General features: G+C 50.5%; 1 protein-coding gene and 2 long non-coding RNA genes across 3 annotated transcripts in view; 1 reads left to right on the forward strand and 2 right to left on the reverse strand.

Annotated features, from left to right (window-relative positions):
* Nucleotides 1-1075: 1075 nt before the first annotated feature.
* Nucleotides 1076-14385, reverse strand: LOC123380334. Its single transcript, XR_006585937.1, has 3 exons — nt 14049-14385; nt 3476-3570; nt 1076-2267 (listed from the first exon to the last, which is right to left on the reverse strand). It is a non-coding gene; the product is annotated as an uncharacterized LOC123380334 (long non-coding RNA).
* Nucleotides 14386-24420: 10035 nt separating this feature from the next.
* On the reverse strand, nt 24421-27570 carry LOC123380335. The gene is made up of 2 exons (XR_006585938.1): nt 27381-27570; nt 24421-26016 (listed from the first exon to the last, which is right to left on the reverse strand). It is a non-coding gene; the product is annotated as an uncharacterized LOC123380335 (long non-coding RNA).
* The window catches only part of ZBTB16 (zinc finger and BTB domain containing 16), a 192317-nt gene continuing 191533 nt past the window's right edge, over nt 26833-27616 (forward strand). Inside the window, exon 1 of the mRNA XM_011286360.4 lies at nt 26833-27355. The gene's annotated coding sequence lies outside the window, so the exon portion shown is untranslated. The remainder of the gene's footprint in view (nt 27356-27616) is intronic.

A 27616-nucleotide genomic window follows, 5' to 3' on the forward strand; every position in this document is an offset into this window, starting at 1 on the left:
CTCTGCTCAGGATCCCCAGGGAGCCCCCTTTGCCACAAGGAGTCTTGATCTGACTTGGTCAAACTTTCCCCACTTCTCAGAATCTAGAAAACGTGACGGATCACTGGGAACCCACAGCCCTGCGTGTCCGGGTCCCACAGCTGGGATGGGGGCCTGCTGGCTGTGGCATCCCCAGGCCTTTTCTGTGCATGTGGCTGCCTCCCCACCTCAACCGGAAGCTCCATTCAGACAGACACAATGTCTTTGACCTTCCTGGATGTTCCCAAAGCCTTTAGCACAGAGCTGGGTGATCAATTCATAGGGAATAGTGAGCACCTATCACTTTGATGCCCCTATCACTTTGATGCCCCTTCCAGGAAGCATGCCCTGGTTAGGTCCTTCATTCCATGACCCTTGTGCTCAGATTAACTTGTTTGCTTATTTGTTTGTTTGTTTATGAGTGCAAGCGGGGTAGGGGCAGAGAGAGAGGGAGAGAATCCCAAGCAGGCTCCATGCTCTCAGCACAGGGCCCAATGTGGGGCTCAGTTCCAAGACCCTGGGATCATGACCTGAGCTGAAATCAAGAGTTGGATGTTCAACCAACTGAGCCACCCAGGCGCCCCTAACTTGCATATTTAATATGTGGCTTTATACTTTTCTAAGAATCTCTCTAAATAGATGACCCCCTCCAGCAGCATCTTATATGCTCAGAACCAAAAACTTCCTCAGGGGTCCCTCCGTCTCTCTCCTATCTGATGCACAAATATGAATCCTGGATTTTCTTTTGTTCTTGTTCTTTCTTTCCAGTGGCTAGATCACACAACTGGAAGGAAGAAAAAGCTGACTGTTCTAGAAAGAGCACATACTTAGAATCAAGACCCCTGGATTCTGGTAAGTCCTAATATGCTGCCCATCTAAGGCTCATAAAATTTTCTGGACTCCACTTTCCTCATCTATAAAATATGGAAAATACAAGGTTACAGAAGCCGAAGATCTTTTTTTTTTTTAAGTTTACTTATTTTGAGAGAGACAGACACAGTGTGAGTGGGGGGATGGGCAGAGAGAGAGAATTCCAAGCAGGTCCCATGCTGCCTGCACAGAGCCTGACGCAGGGCTTGAACCCATGAAGCTGTGAGATCATGACCCGAGCTGAAACCAAGAGTCAGACGCTTAGCCAACTGAGCCACCCAGGCACCCCACAAAAGCCAAAGATCTAAAGGCCATTTGATTCATCCCTCTCCCTCCAGATGTGCATCTGTCTAATCTGGAAAGGCTGTCATAGGCGGAAATTCAAATTTTGCCTATGCCCTTGACCCAGGGGTTAACCAGCTAGAGCTGAAAATGCCTCCCTTTTGCCTCTTCATCTTGCTTGTAGAGTAACCAAGAATCTCAGTGTTCTCTCACCTGCTTACCAGGGAGACTGTAGGTATGTCTCCTTCCACAGTCTGGAACTGAGTGGGGAGGTTAGAGTTGGGGCCAGGATGGGGTATGCACCTCCCCAGGGAACTAGTTCTCTATCTTATTCCCCATCAGGATCACCTTTACAACTTTAAACAAACTGCATGACGGGGCACCTGGGTGGCTCGGTCAGTTAAGTGTCCAACTCCGACTCCGGTCACGATCTCACGGTTCATAGGTTTGAGCCCTGCGTCAGGCTCTGTGCTGACAGCTCAGAGCCTGGAGTCTGCTTTGGATTCTGTGGCTCCCTCTCTCTCTTTCTGCCCCTCCCCTGCTTGTGCTCTGTCCCTCTCTGTCTCTCACAACTAAATAAACATTAAAAAAATTAGAAATGAATCAATAAGTAAACTGCATGGACCACGGGGATGCCTTGGATCTGTTGGATCAGAGTTTCTGGGGTGTGGGCTTCTGCATCTGTGGTTTGCTGTTGATTCTCAGATTCATCAGAGTCCCAGAGGGCCTGTGGGGGTCCTGTGGCCCTTCCTCCTCTCCCAGGGGCTGGAAAAACCTTTGGGGTCTCAGCTTCTCCTGTCACTGAGCTGTGGAGGCAGGACTGACAGACAAGGTCTACTTCAGGACCACAGCCACATGTGAGCATCAGAGCCTGGAGACGAGTACGGGGCGGCAGGGACGGTCCCGCAGCAGGAATGGGGCCGGGCGGGAGACTGGCCCCTTCGTCCCCAGCAGACCATGGCGATCCCACCCTCTGCCTGGGGGAACCGTCACCCACACTGACTGCCTGCTGGCTTGGGTCGACCCAGGGGCTGACGTGCTTCCTCTCCTGGTCATCTGTGGAGTTGACTCTTCTGAGATCCACCTCATTCAAGTTCCTGAGTGCAAACAGGCTAGATCAGATCAGCGAGATAAGATCAGATAGGTTTCCTGCCTGTAAGAAGCTTCACACCTATAGGGGTGCCTCATCGTCCATCCTACCCCTGGCTTCAGAGTCTGCAATATGCCCAGAACTTGCCATGCCAGGCCTCATGATGCCTCTCTCCTGTAAACCCCATGGCTGGGACCTCAGAGTCTACCCCAAATCCCAGATGAGGCTGGGCTGGCCCCAGTGCACAGCAGCGAAAGGGCTGAAATCTCTGGAATTCGTCCTGAAATCTCTGGAAAGGAGCCATATGGCCGTACATGGTCACCCCTTGCAGGGTCTCCCATCTTGGGTCAGGGCCTCCCTCTATACCTTCCTCTGCTTCCTGCCTGCTCTCTGTTCTCTGCACATTTTTGACTTTGCTGGATTCTCAGGCCTGAGCTGCTTCCAGTGTCTCCCTGACTTATGGAAAGATTCCTTGTTTCCAATACCCACTCCCCACTCTCAACCTGCCCTACTCGCCTCTGAATGCAGGAGGGCTGAGCCCAGGGAGCCCCTCGTGAGGTTTTCCATCTCCTTCAGAGGGCTCTTCTGGAAAGGACATTTCTGAGCTCTCCAAGCCACAGCCTGGACTTCACCATGGGATGAGAGGCGCTCTGGGCGGGGGTCTGTGCCTCCTCGGAGAGTTCCCCAGCCCGGGAGCACTGCCTCCTCCCAGGAGACTCTTTCCACGGCCAGCCGTTCTCATCCGTCTTGGCCAGGGCTGAAGGGTAAGCGAAGCCACTGCAAGCTCCGAGAAGAGGTGGGCAGAAACACCTCCCCCCTGGCACCTCTCCCCCTGTTGCGGTGTGCTTCTCTTGCCCAGGGAAACTTCCAGACACCACTGATAGTTCAGAGGCAGCTGTTCAGCATTTACATTTTACACAGTGCAAGGTTATTTGACTGCCACGATCTGATCTTCTCTAGTTAATAACCTTGACTTATGGAGTAAGTTGCTCGGTTTCTTTTCCTGCCAGGGATGCCTGCTGCTTGGGTGAGCACAAATCCCTCTCTCCAACACCCTCTGTCTTCTTATCCCATAGCTCAGGGGACCCTGCAGGACGAGGGAAGGCCAACGGGCTAAGCCTGTGCTCAGAGCCTTCTCTCACTATGACCCCGACTTCTTCTCCTTGCAGAGCAGGACCCCTGGCTCCGGATCCCTTCTGGGCACCACCCCTCTACCTCCTCGGGTTGTCCTCTGCGGTCCACGGCCACAGGTAGGATGGCTTCAGTGTTGCTCCCTCTCCTCTCCCGGAGTCCTCCCTGGCAAGGGTTAACTGTGTGTATAAAATTGATTGCGATTTTAGTAATTCGGTATAATCACAGTCTACCAGCAGGTTGCTTTTCCAGCAGGAGGGTTTGGAATTATTTTCTGGAGTTTGCAATATAGAACTTAAATTAAGCCTCAGAAGTCAGGGGAGCTCCGCAGCATCCCTAATGTGGTGCTAAATTCTCAGCAGCACAGTCTCCGTATTAAAGCCTTTGCTGGCAATTAGGTTCATTAACTATCACAATACCTTATTTATTACTCGTCCTGCCATATGGTTTCCCAGCTAAAGAATGGCGCCCGTTCTCCTACAGACCATTTGGCATCATAAAAATGTTAACAAATAATATTATGGCTCTCGGGGGCACAGGGCCTTGCTGGGTTCTGGGTCTGAGCGGCGGGAGAGAATATGAAAACATTTTTCTTCTATGGCGAAATAAAAAATTCCTCAAGACAGAAGTATTCAAAGAATATAGCACTTGCATAACAGAAATGGGAGTTTTATTTACTCTCGTAATGGTTATGTCAATATTTGCATCAGCTAGGAGTTTCCACTCATCTTCCTCTCCGCTCTCTTTTGGGTTGTTTTCACGTTCATCCTTCCCCCTCTTACTTTCTACCTCTGTGATGAGAGGCACCACGCAAGGCCTGGGGCCGGCTGCTGCTGGGGTGGGGGCCACGCTTGGGCTCTCCCGCCTCCGTGCACCTGGCCACCTGCTCCCCTGCTCCAATCCCGCCCTGGGCGTTCAGGTCCCACTTCTATCTCCAGCCAGTGTTCTTTTTTTTTTTTTTTTTTTTTTTTTAATTTTTTTAACGTTTATTTTTGAGACAGAAAGAGACAGCGTGAACAGGGGAGGGGCAGAGAGAGAGGGAGACACAGAATCGGAAACAGGCTCCAGGCTCTGAGTGGTCAGCACAGAGCCCGACACGGGGCTCGAACTCATGGACCGTGAGATCATGACCTGAGCCGAAGTCGGACGCTTAACCGACCGAGCCACCCAGGCGCCCCCTCCAACCAGTGTTCTTAGCAGAAACTGGCAAGTGCCGCCTGTGCCCGTGCCCGGCGTCACCCTGTGATGAGCAGGCGTCGTGCTGCCCAGGCTTCACCAGGCCTCGCGCCGTGGAGCGTGGGCACGGGGTGGTGGGGGGGTTGGTCTGCAGGAGCCAGAGGTGACACCTCAGGAGGATGGGAGAGACTGCATTTCAAGGGCCCCGTTGGAGAAAGCCATCTCCTCCAAGGACAAAGCACCTCCCTGCTCCTTATCACCTGGATGCGGAGGTGCAACCCTAATGCCTGGGGACTGGGTGGGGGAGGGAGGGCTGCCAGCAGGTCTAAACTAGGGGAGAAGTTCTCTGCCAGGTCCCCAGCATCCAATAAGCAGCCCTTCCCGCCAGCTGTGAGGCCACCCCTGTCTGCCCCACCAGGGCCTTCCTCTGAAATGGAGGGGCTGCCTGGGCAGTGTTCCAGTGCGGGATCCACCCTTTCCCAAATGAGTCTCTAGACCTGGATGGGGACACTCCTTGGGAAACAATAGAATATAAAGGGGAGAACAGTGAACGTTGGAGCTAGACCTCCAGTTTCAAATGCTACTCTTGGCAGCTGCCAGCCGTGTGACCCGTTCATGGCTCAGTGTCTTCATCTGTAAAATGGGGATAATAGTAGCCACCCTGGGAGGGTTGTTTCAAGGCCTAAAAGAGCCTCTCTACGAGCCTCGGCCAGGCGCTGGCGCAAAGCACGTGCTATGCCAGGGGACAGCTGGGACTGGGCCAGTTCTCTGGCCGTGCCTCTTCTTCGCTCTGGCTTTTCCTCTTATCTTTGAGGCATTTGGGAGCATGGACCACTCCCCACGTCACAACCACACTGCCCCCGAATCCTGATTCTGACCCTGAAATAAAGCCACGTGCGCAGTGGCACAGCAGCCAGGACGACATTTGCCCTCATTCACCCATTTCCTCTGCCGTGACGACACACGGTCCCAGTGCAGTGACCATGGTGGGCCACAGCCGATAGAGACCAACCAGACTGAAACCGTCAGGCCGGATGAGACCTTAGAGATGACTGCAGGGGTGGTACCGTGGCCACAGTCATACAGCCAGGAAAGGGCAGACACAAGGCTCGGTCCCCACCTCCAGGTCCCCTCAGCAGATCAGGGAGGAGGAGAACTCAAAATTAAATTCCATTCAGCGTCGACTATGTACAAAGCATCACTGCCATCGTGGGCAGGTGAGGTTTTGGGATGAGTGGACCCCGGCGTGGAGAGTGGCCCCCCATGCTCCCAGGGAGGGGCCCCAGAGGCCCCAGAAAGAAACGGGCTCATCCAGGAGAGGGCAGTGTCATAGCAAACCTGTTCCCATTCCCATGAGCCTCTTCAAAACTCGAGGTGTCGGTGACCTACTGCCCCACCCTGTGGGCCCGGCTGCTTCCCTGGGAATCTCTCTCTTTGTCCAAAGGCACCCGGCTTGCCTTCCTGCTGGTTTTCGCTACTAGTTCGAGATTAGTTTGTTTCTCTTTTGCTTCTCTAAGAGGTGGCCCCTTTGGGAAAACTCTTCCAGGAGGGGACACGCGGGGCCTGGGACTGCACGGTGACAACGTGCAAAGATGTGCATATGTTCCCACATCACAGACGTTAAGCGAACACCATGCCTAAGTTAGTATGTGCTCAGCCCTGTGGTACATTCTCTGAGGACACGGCACCAGATTTCCAGAGATCACTTGTTTTTTTAAGTTTGTTTGTTTGTTTATTTATTTAGAGACAGAGCACATGCATGCGTTCGCAAGTGGGGGAGGAGCAGAGAGAGAGGTGGGGGGAGAGAGAGAGAGAGAGTCCCAAGCAGGCCCTGCACTGTCAGCACAGAGCCTGATGCAGGCTTGAACACATGAACCACAAGACCATGACCTGAGCCAAAGTTGGATGCTCAATTGACTGAGCCACCCAGGTGCCCCCAGAGCTCACTTTTTACTTTCCAGATGTCCTTGGACACGTCCCCTGATATCTGTCTACCTCATGTTCCCATTCGTAAGTGAGGACGATAAAAAGATTCTCCTCAGAGCATTGGCGTGATAATTATATAACAGGTGAAGGATGCTTAAAATGTCATCCTGTCCGTCATCCGGTAACGTGCACTCAGTCAGTGCTAGCTCTTACTGTCCTCGGTAACATTACGGATGATCACCTACCAAGGGGGAGGGTCTACCCATCATCTGTATGTTGTGGAGATATTTTTTCTGTATATCATCTCACCTAGTCTTCATGACAACCTGTATGGTAGACCACCTCTTCCCCATTTCACAGAAGGCAAGACTAAGGCTCGGGGAACAGACAAGCTGGCCACGGGAAGCACAGGCTTTGAGCCTGCATCCTCGCCCCCAAGTCTGGCTCTCACTGTAACTTACAGTATTGCCTTTCCTCTGCCCCCTGGGAGGGCCCGCATGGGGAGCGCAAGGCTCCAGGTCACCTGGGGACCCCGTGAGGGCTGAGGCACCCTGACAGCCCGTCCCACCGCTGAGGGCCGTGCTGCTCCCTGAGGTTGGCCCTGCCCAGCCCCCTCGGCAAGTCTGGCAGGGAGAGGGTCAGGCTGCTCAGACGTGGGGTCCGTCTCTCCAGGGCTGTGCTCTCCCCCAGCCAACGAGCTGAGGGCAAGGAAAGGCAGAGCAATCGGGAATAAATTTACCAAAAGCTGTGACCATGAGGGAAGAGAAACATGTAGAAGGAGAGGATCAGGAGATTGTTTTCAGGAACATTAGACAGAGACCGGGGAGAAGTGGGTAATTTTAATCCCACGCAGCTGCTGGAAATTAATTTAATTGTGCTGTCTCTGGCTCTTCTCCCTTCCAACCCATTCCATCGATGCCTGATGGAGTCCTGCACCTGAAGGAGACAGCCCAGCCCCTCCAGGCAGCCTTGGGGACTGCAGCCCCAGGCAGGCTGACCAATCCTACCTGCCACCAGAGCTGAGGGGCAGCCGGCACTCGTTCAGCCTAGACTCTTCTCGGGGCACCTGGATGGCTCGGTGGGAAGAGTGTCCCACTCTTGATCTTGAGGTCCTGGGTTTGAGCCCCATGATGGGTGTACAGATTCCTTAAATGAGTAAATAAAAGCTTTAAAAAAAATCTAGGCTCTTCTTGAGAGGGGCTCGAGTGAGAGACAACAGGAAGAACTTCCCAGGAACAAAGAATGTGACCAGTGGGAACAGGGGAAAGGGGCTGTAAAACCAGCTGCTTGGAGCCTTAAGGACACAAGATATTGACAGGACCCTTTACTTCTTGAGTCTGTGCCTAGGGCGTGAGTTCCACCGCAGCTCCCCCCCTCCCCCCATTCAGCCACCTGCTGAAGCTCAGGACCCCCTTACAGCCACACCTGAGGCAGACACAGCGTCAAACACATGCTGTTGGTGGGTCCAAAAGCCAAGACACTGGTGCCCAGACACTGGACTGGGGCCCACATGAGGACAGACATACTCAGCCGTATTCACACACTCACATCGCCTCCGCCAACTCTCCCACGAGCGCATCAGACGTGGGCAAACGCCTGCTTTGGACAGCAAGAGCTGTCAGTCGCGGCAGCTGCATGGTACAATTACCTGGGGGGCTTAACAAAATACCGATGCCAACGTCCCACCGTGGGAGCCTTTGACTTAACTTCCCTGCGGTGGGGCCTGGACAGGGGGCGGGGGGGGGGGGCGTTTTCAAAGCTCCAGGTGATTCTAATGTGCAAACAGGGCAGGCGAGGACCGTGCAGGTGAGACGGACCTTGCTTCCCACTCTGGCCCGGCGTCCTGTTCAGTTCCACCTGGTGACCACTAGAGGTCAGCAGGGCTTGGAGGAAGGGGCCGCGCGTGGCCCAGGGGTGCGCCGAGGCCTGGGGCGGCTGGAGGTCAAGCGCGGAGGAGCCCGGAGGGAGAGCGGACGCCGCGAGGGGGCGGAGGCGGCCCGCTAGCGGGACGAAGGCCTGTGAGCCGCACAAAGTCAACTTCACTTAACCAGACTTTTAAAAACTATCCCCTGTTAAAACATCCCAAAGTGATGCCCTACTCCCCCGCCGCTGCAGCCAGCACCTCCGTGCACCACGATGGTCCCACCGGGTCACTGCGCGGTCCTGTGCGCAGGTGGGCGGGCGCGCGCTGAACGTGCGCACACAGCCGTGTCCCGCATCCTGCGGGCCTCCATCAACACAGAGGAGAAATATTTTGCCTTTCCGGAGGGGGAGCCAGCGTTTGGATTCCAAAGGTTGTTTATTTTGACTCACTGCTGTTTTTGCTGGAGAAGAGTAAAGCAGAAAGTTCCTTTACTTTGGCCAACATGAGGCACGCATAGCCACACGGAGCCCAAGTTTCAGATGAGTAAATAGAAGCGAACCAGTTGTCCGTCTCCTTTCATCATCTCCAAGAAGGATAACGTCCAAGAGGCAGGGGAGGCTTCCCTGCATTGTGGTTTAAGAGAAATGAAAGCTAGGGCATAGTCTGTCTTCTATGGACAATCCTGCACCTTAAAAATGAAAAAATGCCTAGGCTTCCCTGTTCCACTTCAGGCTCCTCCTTCCTGGTTCCTCTTTCCTGGTTCCAGGTTCCAGCCCTTGGACACCTCTTTGGCACATTGCACATGCACGCTGCTAGCTCTTTACAAAGTAGCTTTCCCTCTAAACTGGGAGGCAGCTTGCTGGCTGAATGAGTTCCTAGCACAGCTAGGTATACAATACACATTTGTCAAACCAAAATGTTTTGTTGCCCATCTTGTCTTGAATCTAATTTGCATACGTTTAAAATCAACCGAGGTTTTTTTTCTAGATCCTTTTCTAAGACCCTTCCATTCTTAACCTTCAAACATTTCCAGGTTATCTGTTTAAAATACAGGTTCCTGGGGCACCTCGGTGGCTTAGTGGGTTAAGCCTTTTTGACTCTTGATTTCGGCTCAGGTCACGATCTCAAGGTTTGGGGGATCCAGCCCTGTGTCAGGCTCCACGCAGGCAGCGTGGAATCTGCTTGGGATTCTGCGTCTCCCTCCCTCTCTGCACTTCCCCTGTTCATGTTCTCCCTCTGTGTCTCTCAAAAATAATTAAAGAAATACAGGTTCCTGAGCCTCACACTCCTAAAAACAGTGATTGGGTAGCTTTTAGGTTGGAGATCAGGAACATGCATTTTCCACCAATGGCTCAGGTGATTCTAGAATAGGAATCTAGGATGAGATCTCCCCTCACCCCCACCCCACAATTCCCGGATGGGCTCTTTAACCAGCCTGGGCTTCAGCCTGATCTAGGGAGATAGGCCAGGGTGGTTTCTGATGATCCCCCAGGGCCTGCAGACTTTGCTGGCCTGTAAGAGTGCTGTGAATTGCTCTGTTGGCCCCCAGCAGGGAGGATTCAGGATTCTTTTCTAGGTTCTGCCTAGTCTGGTTCACTCCCCACCATGCAGCTTCTTTCTTTCCTCCTCCTGTGATGCTGCCCTTTTCCTTGGTTCCTCCTACCAATCCCAGCATCTGGGGCAGGAGGAACATAGCAGGCCCCCATCCCAGGAGGAGACGATTGCGAGGGGTCCTGAAATTACACTTGGGGGCTGAACTTGGGGGCCCTTGTGCATGTGGTTCTGGGTCTCAGCCTGGCCCTCAGTGGAATACCGGGATTTAAGGTAGCCGGAGGAGAGAGGGAGCTGAGGGCCTGGAGTTTAACCAGCAGCCCAGTCCTCTCCTGTTCACTGCTTGGACTTCCATCAAAACCCTCTTCATAGCCGCTCAAGAGACAGGATTATGATGAGTTCTACAGCCCATTCTTCCTTCTCGCAAAGACACTGTCAACAAGGCCACCCTGCAGGGAGCCATCTCTGTGAGTCCAACTAGGTTGGGGGTGGGGGGGAACTATGATAAAAAACAGCTACAATTATTGAGCACTTACTACATTGCAGACATGAACCAGGCACCTTACACGTTATATTACAACTCACACCGATTTTGAAATGTAGCCACGCATAAACATTACCCTCTCCATTTCACAGCTGAGACGAGGCTTACACAATTTGCCCCAGACACAGCTAGTAAGTGGCAGAGGCAGGATTTGAACTTTGATCTGTCTGGCCAAGGCTCTAAAACTCAACCGCAAAAACTGAAGAAAGAGTAAAGCCTCGCACATCCCGCCCAGGGCTGTTGTATATGGAGGCATTCAAGGCGAAGCGTATAGGACCAGCAAGGTCGGTGAAAACCAAGGCACCTGAAAACACACAGACTCTAAAATACAGAAAGGAAGTGACAAAATAGAAATGCTTAAACACATTTACATGACAACAAACTTTATGATGAGTAGTTAACCACAGCTCATATCTTTGCTAGATTTTTATGCCAATGATATGTAATTTGCACAATCTGATAAAACGGGGTAGCTCCTGAAGGAGGAGGGCTTGTGGCCTACCATCCCCACTCCCCACTGCCACTAAAACCTTATCCCCACTACCCATCCGTCGCCACTGTGCCCTGCCCCAGGCGCCTGTGACAGAATCTTGAAGGCCCAAATAAAACCCTCTTTTGACAAGCATGAAATCCCACAGTCTCTCCAAAGAGCCTGGATTGTGAAGGATGAGAATCTCTCAGAATAAAAGATACAGACAGGCTCCGGTCAAAACGGGGAACAGGAGCGCCTGGGTGGCTCCGTCAGTTAAGCATCCAGTTGCGAATCAGGTCATGATCTTGTGGTTCATGAGTTCCAGCCCCATGTCCGGCTCTGTGCCGACAGCTCAGAGCCTGGAACCTGCTTCAGATTCTGCGTCTCCTTCTCTCTCTGCCCCTCTCCCGCTCGCACTCTGTCTCTCTCTCTCACTCAAAAATAAACATTTAAAAAAATTTGTTTTAAATGAGGAACATATAAATCATTCCCAGTGTCTTGTGTTATTCTGTTCTCTCCCAGATCTCATGGGGTTTCAGATTCCATAAGCATGATTACTAACTTACATAACCCATCACCTTCTGTGTCCCATTCAGCCATGCTAACCATCTTGCAAAGCAGGCAGGACTAGATCTCCTCACTTCCCTGGCACAGATGCAATTTAACTGAGACACAGAGACGGAAAGGGACTTATTCGGGGTCTCCCAAACAGTTACGAGCTGAAGTCTGGAAGACCAATCTGGACAGGAGCCCTCTTCATTAGTGCTTTGCCCTTGGGCCTCTTTGGTAACTCCCTGAGCCTAAATTTTCTCATTTGGAAATGGGTAACAGAACCGTCTTCACAGGGGACATGTAGCAGTCATGACTAGAAGGTTAAATGAGAAAAAGTACGAAAAGTCACTCAGCACGGCTACTCCAGAGTGCCTAGCACTTAACTTACTTATCTTTTTTTTTTTTTTAATTTTTTTTTTTCAACGTTTATTTATTTTTGGGACAGAGAGAGACAGAGCATGAACGGGGGAGGGGCAGAGAGAGAGGGAGACACAGAATCGGAAACAGGCTCCAGGCTCTGAGCCATCAGCCCAGAGCCCGACGCGGGGCTCGAACTCACGGACCGCGAGATCGTGACCTGGCTGAAGTCGGACGCTTAACCGACTGCGCCACCCAGGCGCCCCTTAACTTACTTATCTATCTGTCTATCTATCGCTTTAGTTCTTCTCACAGCATGCTTCTCTAAGCCTCTCCCAAACCAGCGCATACACACATGCGTTAGCTTTCTTTCCAGGAATAAAGACTTCAGATCTGAGCTCCTTGGGGAGACCCGGCCAAAATGTCAGCCTGACTTTGGCTGGCTTCTCAAGATCGTGCAAAGACAGAAAAGTGAGACACAGAGGAGGAAGAAAAACAGATGGGTGAGAGCTGAGACCACAAACGGTGAAGAGGAGATCCAGGCAAAAGGCTAGGCTGTGCAGGGCCTGCATTGTAAAGCCACACATGCCTGACCTCGGCGGTTCTGGAAGTCTGATGCCGAAGTGCAAAGTCTGCAAATAGGCCCTGGGTGGGCAGAGAGGCCCCAGGATACTGGGGAACCTGATTCCATTTCATTACCAACAACTTGGATCCACACTAAAGAAGTCCGTTCAAAGGCTGGAGTCACTCAGCCCGGCTATAAAGTTAGCACCCCCCAGACTCTCCCCGCACGTACCGCATTAGTGAGAGAAGGGAGGGAGCCCTGGGAGCCCTCTACCTAGCACTAGCCTCCTAGATCTGGCTACCCCTCTGGCCGCCGGTGGTGAGCTGGTTCATAGCGGCTTTGCTGCAATTCTTGAGCCATCCTGACCATGGGTGACCTTGGAATTAGGCTTTGAAGGGTACGTGATTCTGGTCCAGACGGACAGAGAGGGCTACCTCGGACAGAAGGCACAGCCTGTCCAAAGCCATGGAAACATGACAAGGTTCATGAGGCAGCACAGTGCCAACTCATAAAGGTCTTAAAGGCCATGCCAAGGAGCTTAGGCCTTTTATTACTATTATTAAAAAAAAAAAATTAATGTTTGTTTCTGGGAGAGAGAAAGAAAGGGAGTACAGAAGCAGGGGAGAGGCAGAAAAAAAGAGGGAGACACAGAATCCGAAGCAGGCTCCAGGCCCCAAGCTGTCAGTACAGAGTCAGACGTGGGGCTCGAACCCACAAACCGCGAAATAATGATCTGAGCCGAAGCCAGCACTTAACCGACTGAGCCGCCCAGGAGCCCCCTTATTATGATTATTGTTTAACGTTTATTTATTTTTGAGAGAGAGAGGGCAGAGCGTGAGCAGGGGAGGGACAGAGAAAGAGGGAAACACAGAATCTGAGGCAGGCTCCAGGCTCTGGGCTGTCACCACAGAGCCCGAAGTGGGGCTCAAACCCACGAACCACCAGATCACGACCTGAGCTGAAGTGGGATGCTTCACCGACTGAGCCACCCAGGCGCCCCTATTATTTTTAAAAATACAGACCATGAGAAGAGTCTCTGAAGAATTTCCACTTAGAAGAGTGACAAATCTGTCCTTTTGAAAAAATAATTCCAGTTGCCTTTTGGAGGAGAGGTTGCCAAGAAGTGGAAGGAAGGAAGGGAGGGAGGTTGAAAGCTAAGTGAGACAAATCCTCCCCAAGATACAACTACCCTCTAATTATTTTGAAGGCATTTCTAGACAAAGACGTATCCTGTGACATGATAGAAAAGAACAGAAAACGTGCAGAAAGCTCCAACAAGCCGGGCCAGGACTAGCGGGGACAAGCACTGTACCTAGGGTGCAGAAGGTTGGAGGCTTCACTCAGAATCATGCAAACGCCCTGAGGGTGAGGCCTCCTCGAGCCCGGTGCCCTAAGTGCCTCCCTGCCTCAAGTCCCGCCCGCCAGCCCGGCTGGCAGTCAAATGTGACCTATCACAGGGGAGCCAGCACACCAGGCTTCATCTGTAGAATGTTTACATGCAAGGGCAGGTGCGCCAGCTGTGGGCGGACCTGGACCCAAGTCCCGATCTTGTCGAGCTCAGTCATCAAAGTCATTTTCGTTTATAAAACGGAGAAATGATGTGAAGGTACTGGGTTCAGGGCTATACAAGTTCCAGGCATTGTCACTCACCTGCCTTCTCCTTGGCTGACACACCCTTAGAGAGCAGGGTTATCACGCTGCAGGAGGACATTTCTTTCAGAAGCAGGATAAGTAAAAATAGCTGCAGAACGATCAGCATGGCTACCTTGGAGCTTGTGGAAGGACACAGACGCGCTCCTCTCGCTTCCTCCGCTGCTAATTATTTGGACCTGAAACCCTCCTTCTCAGGAACACGCTGGCCTGTTTGTTTCAAAAGTCTTCCTGGGGAGAGAGGGGGGAAAAAAGGCAGTAGAGTTCTTGTTTTGTTTTCAAGTCTTTGAACAAATATTTTTTAGGAGCCTACACAACCAAGCATTGTTCTGGTGCATTGGATACAACCACCTGAATGAAAGAGCCCAGCCCTCTCTGCCCTCAGGAAGCTTACATTAGCAAGGGGAGCTCTAGGGAGGCTCCAGGGAGGGGAGCCAGGAAATAAACAAGCAGTCCTGTATACAAAGGAAACAATTTCCAGTAGTAACAAGTGTCCTGAAAACAATAAAGCAGGGCAGAGGGCCTGAGGGCGCAGGAGGCTGCTCCAGATAATGCCCTAGTAGGGAGGATTTCTCTAGGGAAGTGCTTTTTGAGTGTGATGGAGGGAGAGATTTGCATAGGAGGATGGGGGGGGGGGAGAGGGGGTAGACATCAAGTGCAAAGGCCCTGTGGTGGGAAGTAGTAACCTTTAGTTATGCTATCTGCTTTGAGTTGGGTGTATAGAGTTTGGGCATGGTTTCTAAACTGGAGAGGAGCAAATGTGTTTCTGGCCCTGATTCAAAGTAGCATATCTGTATCTGTATCTATATCTAATTTTCCATCCCCCTCTCTGTACCAAGGACACCTTATTTAGGTCACAGCTAAACACTCCTGTAACGACAGCTGCCCGGCCCCCATCCCCCGCTCCTTCCTCTATGACCTGGCCATGGCTTCACCACTGATATTTCCTTTCCTTTCTAGAAACCACCAAGAGCCATCACTGACGGAGGCACCTTACCATTTCCTGCCCAGGGCAAAGCCTGGCTTGCGGTCTCCTCCTTTGCCCGTTCCTTTGTGGAGGTAGGAGACTCCCAACACCTTGCTTCCCTCGTCATGAGAATCAAAACTGTTAAGGAGGGACCTCTTCCTTTAGACACAGGCCCTTTATACCTTCTTTCAGTCAGAAGGTGCTGGCACCTAATTTCAGTGTATCTGACATAGTTTACAGAGTATCCTAGAATTTCATAACTAGAGTGGGCTTGGCAAGAAAACCGGTGTAATATTTTCATGCAATCCGCAAGGAACCTGGGGCCCCAAGGAGGGAAAGTAACTTGCTCACGAAGAGACAGTAAATTAGGAAGAGGTCTCACGGCTCTTCTCAAAGAACAGGACAAATGCTTTAAAACGGTCAAGGCATTTTCCATATAAGATCCCCATTTTTTGCAGGAGAGCCCATTGAAGCACAGAGAGGTTAAGTGACTTGCCCAGGGTTGCACAGAAGTGTTTGGCATAGCTGGCCTTGAATCCAAGCCTTCTGATTGGAATTCCAGTGTTCTTATAATTTCACCATGTTCTCTCCAATCTGCCTAACAAATAAACAAAAATCAATAAGTAAACATTCCAGAACATGCCGAAGAGATGTGGAGAAAAAAAAAGTTGTCATCCTCCATGATTCCTTTTTTTTTTTTTCCTTGTCACTGAAGGCACTCGATAGGCAGTAAACTCAATAGAAGGAAAAGTCTCTTTCTGAGAAAATGGGATATTATTAAGTCTTTGAAAAGAGCTTCCACACAGATATCGGTGCAGTTTATTTGCGGTCTTTCCCCTGAAAGAAAATCCCCTCAGATGACTGGGAGCTCCTATATATTGGGGCTTTAATAAACCAGAGAAATCCTAGTTTTGCAGTAGAGTCTGTAGTCAATTTATAGTCTTTCCTGATCTTCACCAAATTTCTCTTCCTGGCAATATTTTTGGCATTTTAATTTTAGACCTGGGTGAGGGAGTGGGAGAGAACTTTGTTTTAAAGCTTCAGTCTGACATACATAACCACTAGAATCATATCTGATTTAACCTATTTGCTCCTTGCACACACAGTAGAAGAGATGGCTTTAAAAAGAAAAGGTTGGGCAAGTTATGGGCCTCCCCTCCAATCTGGACGACCACCTTCCTCAGAGGGAAGAGTCCTCTGCTTCTGTAAGCATGGGGGACAGGCAGGGAGTGCCCGAAAGAGGGGTGGCTTGGGGAATCTGATAGACCCACGTTTATGTCCCAGCTCTGCCCCTAACAAACTGTGGGGTCGTGGCCAAGTTTATTAGCTTCTTTGAGGTAACAGACCTCAGGGCTCAAGTTAAGAAATCTGCCAAATTTTATATCGCTGTTAAATGACAGGTCTGGGTTTGACAACCACGTTAGTCTGATTCCAAAGCCCAGATGGTAAGGCACACTGCTTCTTTGTAGGATTATCACCATTGCTAACCCCCAAAAGAACACGCTCATGGATTTTGCCTGTGGGAATCATGAGTACGAAGTACCAGGATCAATTTTAAACTAGTATGTCAGAGTGTGTGTGTGTGTGTGTGTGTGTGTGTGTGTGTGTGTAAGTATTTATATGTATACCCATGCACATATATATAAAGAGATACAGATAGATAATATATCTCCAAATGTATATGACATGCTTCACACTGGCCACAAGGGGAAAGCTGATACACTTTTTACAACTCTATTGCTATTATTGCTAGGTTATGAGCCACAGGAGAATCTCAGCCTCCTGTTCTCCTGTCCCACCAGTTTTGACCTCAAATTTTATTATCCAGCTTCATCACCCCCTTGTGCTTGTTTTGAAAATCAAATCTTTCCTCTATGGGCAAGATATGCCACAGCTGGAGACTTGGCAAAGATTCATGCTATGTATGCATGTACTTCGCAGGTAGTTTCACAAGATTTCCAAGAATGACGGGCTGACTTCAGGGTCAGCCTCAGGATGGCTCCCAAAGGGCTCTGGTCCCAAGTCCTGGCTCGAAGTGGCCTATGGCTTGGGGAACACCGTACTGCCTCTCTGTTCTGCTTCCTCTCTGACCAAATGGGGAGATTGGGCTAGATGATGTTTTAAGTTCCTTTCGGTTTGGAATCTATCAAGCGTTTTGAAGAGGGCAACCCTTCTTGGTTGTCTAAGCTCTAGTGTGCTCATTGGAAAGTTAACTGCCTTGCTTTCCAGTCAATGCCTAATGTATATAAGGGGGCACAAGGGCCTGGGGGTCCTCGTTTGGCGATTAATGCAAGAGCTCTACCAGCCTATCCATTTTTCATATTAATCTCCTGCTTCGATTTTTTCCCTTCAACCTAGAGGCCCCAGGGTGTGAAAGACAGACATTGCAATGCCCCATCTTCTTGCAACCAACATATTCAGGGCCTTTACCTCTTTCCCAGACTGGGCTCCCTCTCACGATTCCTGACATGTTAAACTGGCACTGTGAATCTCTTTCCCTAAATTCTGTCACTACAAAGGATGTCCCTCGGTAAACCTTTTCCTCACCATTTCTTCTACTGCTTCCCCTAGTGGGTTAAGCTGAAAACTTAACTTTTCCCTCATCATTTGTAGGGAATTGTGAAGAAACTCAGGCCACAGGGGAATCCTGTTCCAGACTTACACTCTTGGCCCCCTAGCAATTGCTTTGGGGAGAGGGGGCAGTCCTCAGTGTTCAGTCCCCAGGAAACAGACCCCCACCCCCCCGCAACAGAGCCCAAATCCAAGGGCTTGGATTTGAGAGTGTGGGTGTTGGCTGCCCCTCTTCTCAGCTGTGTGGCTAAGGTTGCTTCATCTCTCTGCCTCAGTTTCTTCAGCTGTAGTAGGAATAAGGGCAGCGACCACTTCATGGAGTTGCCTGGAGGAGTAAATGGCCAGAGCCCTTGAGTAATTCCTCAATGTGTGTTAGTAAGCAGTAAGCAGTATTCAGTACGGGGCATGGCAGAAATAAGTTGGAAGCATGACTTAAATTTTTTAAGCCTATCAAATCAATATTCGTTCTACATAAACTACAGAGTTTATCAATCTGTGGGCAGGGGCCTCTCCAAGAGACTGGGAAGGAGCTTAACAAAATCAGAGGAAATGGAGAGGTCAGATTTGGGCTTCTTTGATTACTTTGTTATTTTTAATCCCAAACAGGTTCTTGTGGGGGGGGGGGAGGAGGCTGGGTACCTATGAGCCCAAGCACCTTCCCACCCCCCCCAACTTTTATTTTGGACAACAAGGAGGCAACAGTACAGCCCCCACATGCTCACCATCTGCACTTGGAGATTTCAGCTTTGCTTATGAGACAGTAACCTTCCAAGGGCCGAATTCCGTTTGCTTTGTCTGCATCCTGTGCTCAGTGTGCCACAACAGGTATACTTGGCTATTTAACAAAGAAGCAACAACAACATCCCTAAGCAATGGGGAGGGAGGGGCTGGGGGTGGGGGTGGGTCGTTCCTTCCCAGAGATTTTTGCAGACACCAAAACGTTGAGAAAAGCAAAACAAGCTGCCTGCATTCAGGGAATGCCACCTCTGATTTCTGATTAGTCAACAAGGAAGCACTTCTTGGGGGAAAGAAATAGGGAATGGAAGACAGAAAGCCAGGAGGGCTATGGATTTGGGATGGAGAGAGCTTGCTGAACACTCTATAGCAGCCCTGCGACCCTCTGACTCTTGGTCCCCAGCACAATTATGATCCGTGTGAACCAGCTAGCAACTAGGAGGTGGCCACTGTCCCTGCAAGTTTCAGATGGATAACTTCGCCTCTGGCTAATAAATATATGGCAAAAAGAAATAAATCACAGCCGGCAAATGACTTTTGAGTATCAAAGCACCCAGCTTTCTGCAACTTTCCCAGTTTTCCCAAAACCCCCCTTCCTGTCCCCAGCCACACAGAACAGAGGACGTCCAACACTGTGCCCTTCCCCAGCGCAAGGGGTCACTCACCCCAGGCGGGTGGGCTGGAGCCTCCCTGCAAGGCCAAAGTGAACACGTACGTGCCTGTGGACTGGGCAGAGGCTGGTGGGTAGGAGTCTGAGGTCTTCGGCCTCACCCTGGGCTTCTCCTCAGACCCCCTGGTCTTGTGAGCATAATCCTAGAGGTTAATAATAATCACAACAGGCAGCCCATCATTGCCTCCCTGTCTGGCTGAGAGGTTTACAACTTAAACTCATGGCAGAGGGAGAAATTGGCTCAATCACTTGGAGTAATGGTACATGGAGAGCCAGCTGGGCATGACTGCTATTTAACTCAGGGAAAACCAGCTGCTGCCTTTAACGTATGTACACACTAATAAACACGTCATGCTACGGGGTGGAAATCGACGTGCCACCCCCCTCCACTCCCCACCTCGCTCTCCATTTGCCTGTTGTGCCTCACCCAACCTAATCAACGGGACGAGACTGGGAGAATGGGGACGCAGACAGACGTGCGTGGCTATGGTGACATCAATGCTCCCGGGTCACCGCTCCCTCTTTAATGTGATTTACAGTTTATCTATCACACGCTTTACCCCAGATAGTTCTACGAAGGCATTTTGTAGGGGGAGGGTGGAAAGAGCGGTGACCTGACGTCATCGTCAGGAAGCGCGCACATTTTCAGATCTTCCTTTCACTGTGGGTCAAGCACCCCTTGGGTCTCCTTCCTAAGAGGCTCTGGCGAGGCGAGGATCATTGCTGTCCCAGTTTACAGCTAAGGACAACTGCAAGTCAGGGAGGTTAAATAATTGACCCGCGATCACCCAGGACCCAAGAGGTGGGAGGTGGTATTTGAACACAGGCTCGCGAGAGTAAATCAGAGCCCACGCTCCCAGGCTTTACGCTGCCCTGGGTATTTGCGGGACAGAGGAGGGAGTTGTGGAGGCCATCACTGACTCGAAGGTGTTCTGCACACTTCCGGTTGTATTCCTTAAGGTCCTAGGCAGGTCCATCCTAGGATGCCTTCCTATCTGCTCTTCCCCAGCGGCTATGCCACTTTCCCACCACAAACAGGAACCCAGCTTTCACCAGGTACCTAGTACAGCAGATACAGAAGGAAAACCCACGACCATCCTCGTTCCCATAGAGCTGGCACAGCAGAAGAGGCAGTTAAAGAAAAATAGGTTCATAGGGAAAAAGGATGAACTAACTATAAACTGTCACGGTCTTTCCCAGTTTTCCCCTTGGCCCTGTCCACACAAGATGCTCCAGTCTCCAGAAGGACCTGTCGTAGGGTCAGGAATTGTCAAGAGGACTTGGAGACAGCCCCTCCTCCCAGGCCAGAATCCCAGCTCAGGCGCTGTGGCCCTTCTGCTTCTGATAAACAAAACAAGGTATACTAATCAAGGTAATGCTAGCTACTGCAATAAACTCCCAAATAGGGAAAGGCTACGGTTGCCAGTTAAGAAGAAAAAGATCCTAATTTTTGAATTTCAGATACTTTTCTTAGTGTCACTATGTTCCGTACGATATTTGGGATATACGTATACTAAAAATTACTCATAGTTTGTCTGAAATTCAAATTTAATTGGGTGTATTTTATTTGGCAACCCTACTGAAGACATCAAAGGTTTATTTCTTGCTTATATAAGTTCCCAGCGGGTATTCTTAGGAGGCAGCTCCCCTGCAAGTTGTGATTCAGGGATCCAGGCTTCTTCCAGCTTGGCTCTGCCATTTTCCTTACTCACCGTCCAAGGTATCTATATTCATGGGGTCAGGCTGCAGAAAGGGACAGGGCGTGGGGGATGCCATGTGCGAGATTCGATGGGCCGATTCTGGAAGCGGCCCTTCTCACAATCCATCGGTTGGCCGGAACTCAATTCCATGGCTTGTACCGAACAGCAAGGTGAGATGAAAAATGTAAGCCAGTGTGTGCTCCGAAAGATATTTGGAGAACAGCTGGCTAGTCTTTGCTGGTACTTGTGCTGCACGCGTGTCTCACACTCTCCTGCTGGCTTCAGTAAGCAGCCGTCCACCCACTGGTGTCCCTAGAAGAAGATCAGATGCTCTCCTCTCAGCCCTGGACTTGGTTAAGTAACAGCTCTCCCAGACTGGGAATACGAGGCCATCGTGGGAGTAACGAGCAGTATGATTCAAATCAATTCATTTTAATCCAATGCCATTTAATAAATATTTATTAATGCTCCTAGGATATTGAGAAACGCTTGATTCTAGGCCCCTGAAGGAGACATAAATTGAAATAGAACCCAGTATGCCCTCAAGGAGCTGCATACAATTAAATTCAGCTATCCTCAACTCTTATCTGTATCCCATTGACTTTTTTCAAAGGTTGGTGAAAGACCTATAGCTGCAAAGAATTTGGCCCTAAATGCTGGGATACAGAATGCTCCCTGCCTCCCAAAGTCCTAAAACACTTGGTGTCTGTATCCATCCATCCATCCATCCATCCATCCATCCATCCATCCATCCATGCACAAACGTGTGCATGCATTCATTCAATTAGTTCATTCACCAAAATCCAACAAGCAAAGATCTGTTCTGTTTGACAGTGTGCTGGGCTCTGTGGGAGGGGAGTGGCAGCACCAAGTTGAACAAGACTGAGACCTTGCCTTCTAGGAACTCACAGCGGACGGGGGTAGTCCGAATACACAGAACTCAGATACCAGACAGATGGTGGTAAATGCTATGATAAATGTTCAAGCAGTGCTAAGAGACTTCGGGAGGAGGGAGAAATTAATTGACTCAGGGGTGGGGTGGAAAAGATTGCACCAAGGGCCAACAGTGACTTCCCAAAGAGACCCATGGATCTGCCCTGGCAAGGGGAGGCTGAGTCAAAGCATCTGGCTCTGAGCCCACAGGACACTGCCCCCCCCCCCAGGTCTCCCACCTACTCAGCCCTAAGAGAAAAGTCAGTGAGCTTTTCTCAAAGAAGAACTCCATGGCGCTCTTTCATTTTATCTTAAAAATTCGTACAAATTTTGAATTCCACTCCACAGGACACCAACGTTTGTTTTGCTATAACAATTTTAATATAATTGGCTCAAATTACCTGTCAGTGGGGAAAATCATTTCATCTGGTGGCTTGTGCACCCCTGACATACCACTTCTAATTTGCAGAGTACTTTTCCAGAAATTCAGCCTCTGACGCTGGAAGTTCAGGTATCACGAACTTCAGAACTTTTCTCCTTGGCGGGATGGACGAAATATTCTGCTTCTAGAACTCTGAGACTGGTCGTGTGCGTTGTGAGCAGTTAACACAGTGATCCTAGGTGAGGCCGGCCTAAGAGGAACACCGTACGTTTCACGCCCTTCTCTCACATCAGGGGACAAGTGGAATAATTCGCCTTGGACGTGAGTTGTGTTTCCAGACCATGGTGCCTCCCGTGGCCTCTCCTAGGAGCATGCGTGACCCTTTCTCTCTGCATGCCCTTGTAGGTTTTGAATGGAATGATAGTACTCATGGTGCATGACAGCTGTCTTAGATCGAAAGCTGTACCATTCAACACCTCAAAAATTAAACAGTTGGCTGTTTAAAGTTAAACAGCATAAGAAAATGGTCCATACTTCCCCCTCTCCCAGGCCTCCCCGCGACGAAATACCAAAGCGTTAAAAGAAGGCCCTGCTTGTGATGAGGACTTGGGGGTTAATTTTCAGCGTGGTGCCTGGGGATTTAGCTGTGGGACTCCCGTTACAAGGAATGGGAGTCATACTACTTCATTTTGCACACGCTGCATGTGCACCTCACCCTTCACCCTTGGACGGCTACAAAATTTTAGTTTTGAAATCGAGGCCCTTTTTCTCAGAGCAAAGCAGATTTCCAGAGACACCCAAATTACTCAGTGCTGGCCCCCAGGCCCGTGTGTTTGTGCTTATGTGTGTTTGAGAAAGAGAGAAAATGCCTCTCTCCTAAATGCAGGAGCCCCTTTCAAAGACAACATTAAAACATTATGCCCAATAGCCCAATAGCTGACAGCAATGGTCGCTATGTCTCATCCCAAAGCTTTGTCAGGAACCCCATAAAACTAGCACATGGTTTGTGACACCCAGTGAAACACCGTGCTGCTTCCATAATGACCTGAACCCTGCTGCCTGTCATTAAGGGACCTCTCTTATTAAACATCTCTTTTTTAAATGGCCGCCATCATCTGGTCCCAGTGTACATTAAATCCCATTATAATTATAAACACACTTCCCCATAACATCCGTTGCAGATTTCATCCACACTGCCTACCCCCTCAGGGCATCTTTGCACTAATAACAACTCAGATTTGCTATCTGAGTTGACAACATTAGGTCTCAACACCATTTGCAGTATGCTGGCGAGAGAGACAGAGAGAGAGAGAGAGAGAGAGAGAGAGAGAGAGAGAGAGAGAGAGAGAAGAAAAAGCTTTCTCTTTCGCAAGCAGGAAGATCTTGGGGTCAAGTGACCCAAGACCTTAGGAGCTAAGAGAAATAACCCTTCTTCTCCCTTTGAGAATCACTCTCTGCCCAGCAGACTAGAGGAAGGCCATACTTCGCACCTGGAGGAGAAGCCCAGCTTTGTAAACACCACTAGCCAGGACTCCACCAGGAAAAGAGATGGCAATTACTAATCAGAGGAGCTGTCTTATTTGGTTTTCTGCCTTCAACTAACCGGAATCTACAGGTCACCTTTTTATTTCCCTCTCTGTTTCTTGGAGGGGGCATCTAAAAAAGTGACATGGAAGGATTAAAAAAAAAAAAAAAGATGAGGGGCACCTGGGTGGCTCAATCGGTTAAGCGTCCAGACTTCGTTTGGGGTCGTGATCTCATGGTCAGTGAGTTCAAGCCCTGCATCCGTCTCTGTGATGACAGTGTGGAGCCTGCTTGGGATTCTCTCTCCCCCTCTCTCTTGCCCTTACCCTGCTCATGGGCTCTCAAAATAAATAAACTTCGGGGGGAAAAAAAAGACGAACCAAAGAGAACCATCAACATACGCACGGAAGATAAATTTGGTTTTGTATAGTTTTTGACATCATCTACATCTACCTGGTAGATATTTGCAATTATGACCTTGAAGCATTATAAGGTCCTTTGCTTCCAAGAAAGGACACAATAAGTCTACTGTATCTTCCCTCAAGAGTTCCCAGTGGGTCAAAGATCTAAGAGTGCATGTGACAGCTGGTGCATCTTCCATTGGCAACCTGGAGTTCTCAATTGCTCCGGAGACTTTTTCCTTTCAGGGGCTCCACGGCTGGTATCCCTCCTCAAAAAGGCTTTATTTCGCACTCGTCTCAAGGTTTTAGTATGCAAAGTGGCTGCTGCTCGCCCAGAGGTAGGAGTCCTTGATTTATTTATCATGATAGGAAAGTCTACCTTTAAATTTTACAACTATTTTCCAGCTGAGGTGTTGGAACGAAATGAATTGCAACATTTCATTAACACACAATCAGAATACAGAATAACACAGCCTTCTTCAGGGGCAATCTGTTCGGTTGAAGCTTTATTGTAATTCAAAACTCCCTCCTCAACTTTTGCCTGCGATTTTGGGGAAGGAGGGAAAGTGAGCTAAGTCTGTTTACCAGGTGGTCTGATTCAACGGGAAATGGTTTGGCCGTCAGCTTGCCTGGTGGCTGTGTAGCTCTTGGCCTCAGTGGAGTTAAGAGAAGGAAAATCAAAAGCTGTTTTCCTTTTTCTACCTTGCCAGAGGCTTATACAATCTAGAAGTTAAGATCAAGAGCTTTGCAGTCAGAATGGTCTGATTTGAAGCCTCAGCTCTGATGTTCACTAGCCCTACAGTCTTGGGTGAAATGCTTAACTGCTTCAAGCCTCAGTTTTCCCATCTGAAAAATGGGGCAAATAATGGCACCTGCCCGAATAGGGTTGTTACTAGGATTACATCATACAATATAGGTAATGTGTTAAGATTCATAGTCGGTGCTCACAACGAGTTATTCCCACGGTCTTCTCCCTATAAGATCCCTTAGACCTAATATATCCCCTTCTTCCACAAACTGACCTCTGAAAGGCTCATACCTGTGGGAGGTATGGGAATAAAGAAGGAGATGAGAGAAGGACAAGATTTAACATGGAATTGTATTCAAAGGTCAATCCATCTATTCCCCTGTCTCCAGCATGACCTCCCCACAAGACTGAGGTCTCTTCTATTTTTAGACCTGTCCCAGCTGATGTCCCAGCTTCCCTTACCATACCCTTCAAGAAAAGAAGTAAAAAAAAAAAAAAAAAAAAAAGAAAAGAAAGAAAGAAAATCACAACCAATACATGAACATCAGACAGAGAGAGAGAGACAGAGACAGAATGAGAGGGAGGGAGAGAGACAGAGAGGGAGAGAGTTTTCTCCTGTAATTTTCCATCCTGCTTGTTTTTAGGTGCCCCCCCATATGAGCTCTCTGAACTGGGGATTCTCATCAGCCTTCGGGGGACCCAAGGACACGGCTCTGGCTACCAATGGTGCCAGTTTTGGTGGGGAAGCTGCTACTTTATCTGGGCCCAATAAACCTTATCAAACCGCTGCGCAGCCTGCCTGCAGCACTAAGTGGAAATGCTTGGAGCCCAATGCTGGCTCTCAGCCCACAGCCTCGCCTTTTTGTTACCTCCTCCACCTCTTAAATTCAGGCATTAATCTCTCTTTAACACTTACTAACAAGGGCTGGGCTTTTTAATGGGCAGAGTTTATGAAGCAAGGGAGATTTTCACATAGAGTGAATGTGGCATGGAGTGGGTGGGGGGGGGGGAGTCCAGGGCCACGGAGGGATTGTTCTCACTCTCCCATTGTTTCCGGGGCTTCTCCCTTACTCTGATTTGAGGATTAATAGGAGATTAGGATCAAGGGTTAATTGCGGGCTTCTCCTGCTACTGCACTTAGGAGGGGCTGGTACGTGGGTGTGGACAGCAAGGCAGCAACCCTCAGCAGGCACTGTCTGGGCAGAGGCTCAAGAAGTTCAATGACTTTCTTCTCTTCTCCTGGTGAGGTTTTTCTTCTCTTAGGTCCCTCTCCCCGTGCTCTCCCTGCAGACCAGTTCTTTAAGTCTCTTTCCCCTCGCAGACAGTGCAGACCTTAGCTAGAGAAAACAGTTTGTAAACAGGAATTATTGCTCTTTATTGTTAATCAAAATGAACACCCAGGGACCAGGCTTTTCCAGGGTTGGGTTGGACGTTGCTCTATTCACTGCTATCAGGGGGTAACTGGCTGCCTCCCTTCACTCCCAAGGGTGCTTCTCTGCCTTCTTCTCTCCTGACTCCTGCAGGGCTGAGCACTTTCCTTGCTAGGAAGAGACAGGAGCATACTCGCGGAGATGGAATTGGCTCAGCACTCTAGCTAACACTGAGCACTTCCAATTCTGGCCTTCAGCTGCCCAGAAGCAGATTTTTGCTTCTAGTTGGTGTCTGCCACCTTCCATGACCCTACAGTCCTTTGGGCCTGACTTTAGGTCTGGGACAGTACCAGAGGCAAGCATAGGAATGCGATTATGTGTGAGTCCAGCTCAAACCTTTGACCCGCCGGCGCGTCGGGGACGGAGCGTGGGGACCGGTCTCTGGGACCGAAGCCCCGCGTTGCTAAGACTGTTTGACCTCCAAGGCTGACTGTCCGGAGACCCAAGGAGGGCGCTCTCCACCACCACCTTCTCTCCCAAGATCCCGGACTTTACTGGGCCTCAAAGGCCGGTGTCCAGAAGAGAGCTTCCCACCTCGTGCCCCCTACTTTCGCCAAGTCCAGAGAAACTGCGGGGGGGTGAGGGGGGGTGGGGGAGGGGAGAGGGGACTCTGCAGCGCCGGAGGAAAGACAGATTTCTTCTGGCTGCTCTACCCCTGGCTTAGTGATCTCAACGCCACCCTCTAAGTGGAGCGGCCAGCTGAGAGGAGGAGGCACTTGCGGGGGGGGGGGGGGGGGGAGGGGGGCTCTAAGCTTCTTCAAGCTTTCACTCGCCCCCTGAAGACTTTGCGCTGAGCGGGGAGCAGTTGTTGGGAACTGTTTCCAACCGATTCCCAGGAGGGCAAAGCCCAAGGGATGCTCAAGACTGGGAGGGGGCCTCAAGACCTCGGCCTCCAGGGATCGCGACAGCTAAAACGCGGGAGGGGTCTCCCTTCGACGACTGATCTCCGCGGATCCCCCTGGCACCAGGCTCACCAGGGCCTGGGAACTGCGCCTGGAGACTTCTCGCAAGCGGGCTGCTCAGTGCCTGGAGACACAGAAGGCCTGGGCTCGGGCTGAGAAAGGGCCCTTCTGCAACTGATGTCGGGGTACAGGGGATACAGCCCCGAGCCCGGAGAAAAGTGAAAGGCGAGATGACACACACTGAATCCGGGCAAACACCGGAGCCGGGGACGACACTCCGCGCCCGGGGCAGCAGGGAAGAACAAAACCCGCGTCCAAAGGAAATTAAAAACCTGGGGTCGAAGGTGGGGGCTGCTCCTCGCCCCTCACCTCCATTGCCCCCGCCAAGGATTCCGAGTCCCCGACACTGCTCTCTCCGCGAGCTCCTTCTTCCCTCTCCGCTGGGTCGGTGAGCGGCAGCCGCCGGCGCCCCAGCAGCAGCTAGATGTCAGGCGAAGCCCGGAGCGCGGCGCTCGGAGAAGGGAGGGGAGGAGAGGCGGCGGAACGGAGGGGAGGGGTGGGGCGGGGAGCGCGCGCGGGCTCGGCCAGTGCGGGGGGGGCGGGGT

The sequence above is a fragment of the Felis catus genome, chromosome D1, assembly GCF_018350175.1.
Source record: "Felis catus isolate Fca126 chromosome D1, F.catus_Fca126_mat1.0, whole genome shotgun sequence".
Lineage (NCBI taxonomy): Eukaryota > Metazoa > Chordata > Mammalia > Carnivora > Felidae > Felis > Felis catus.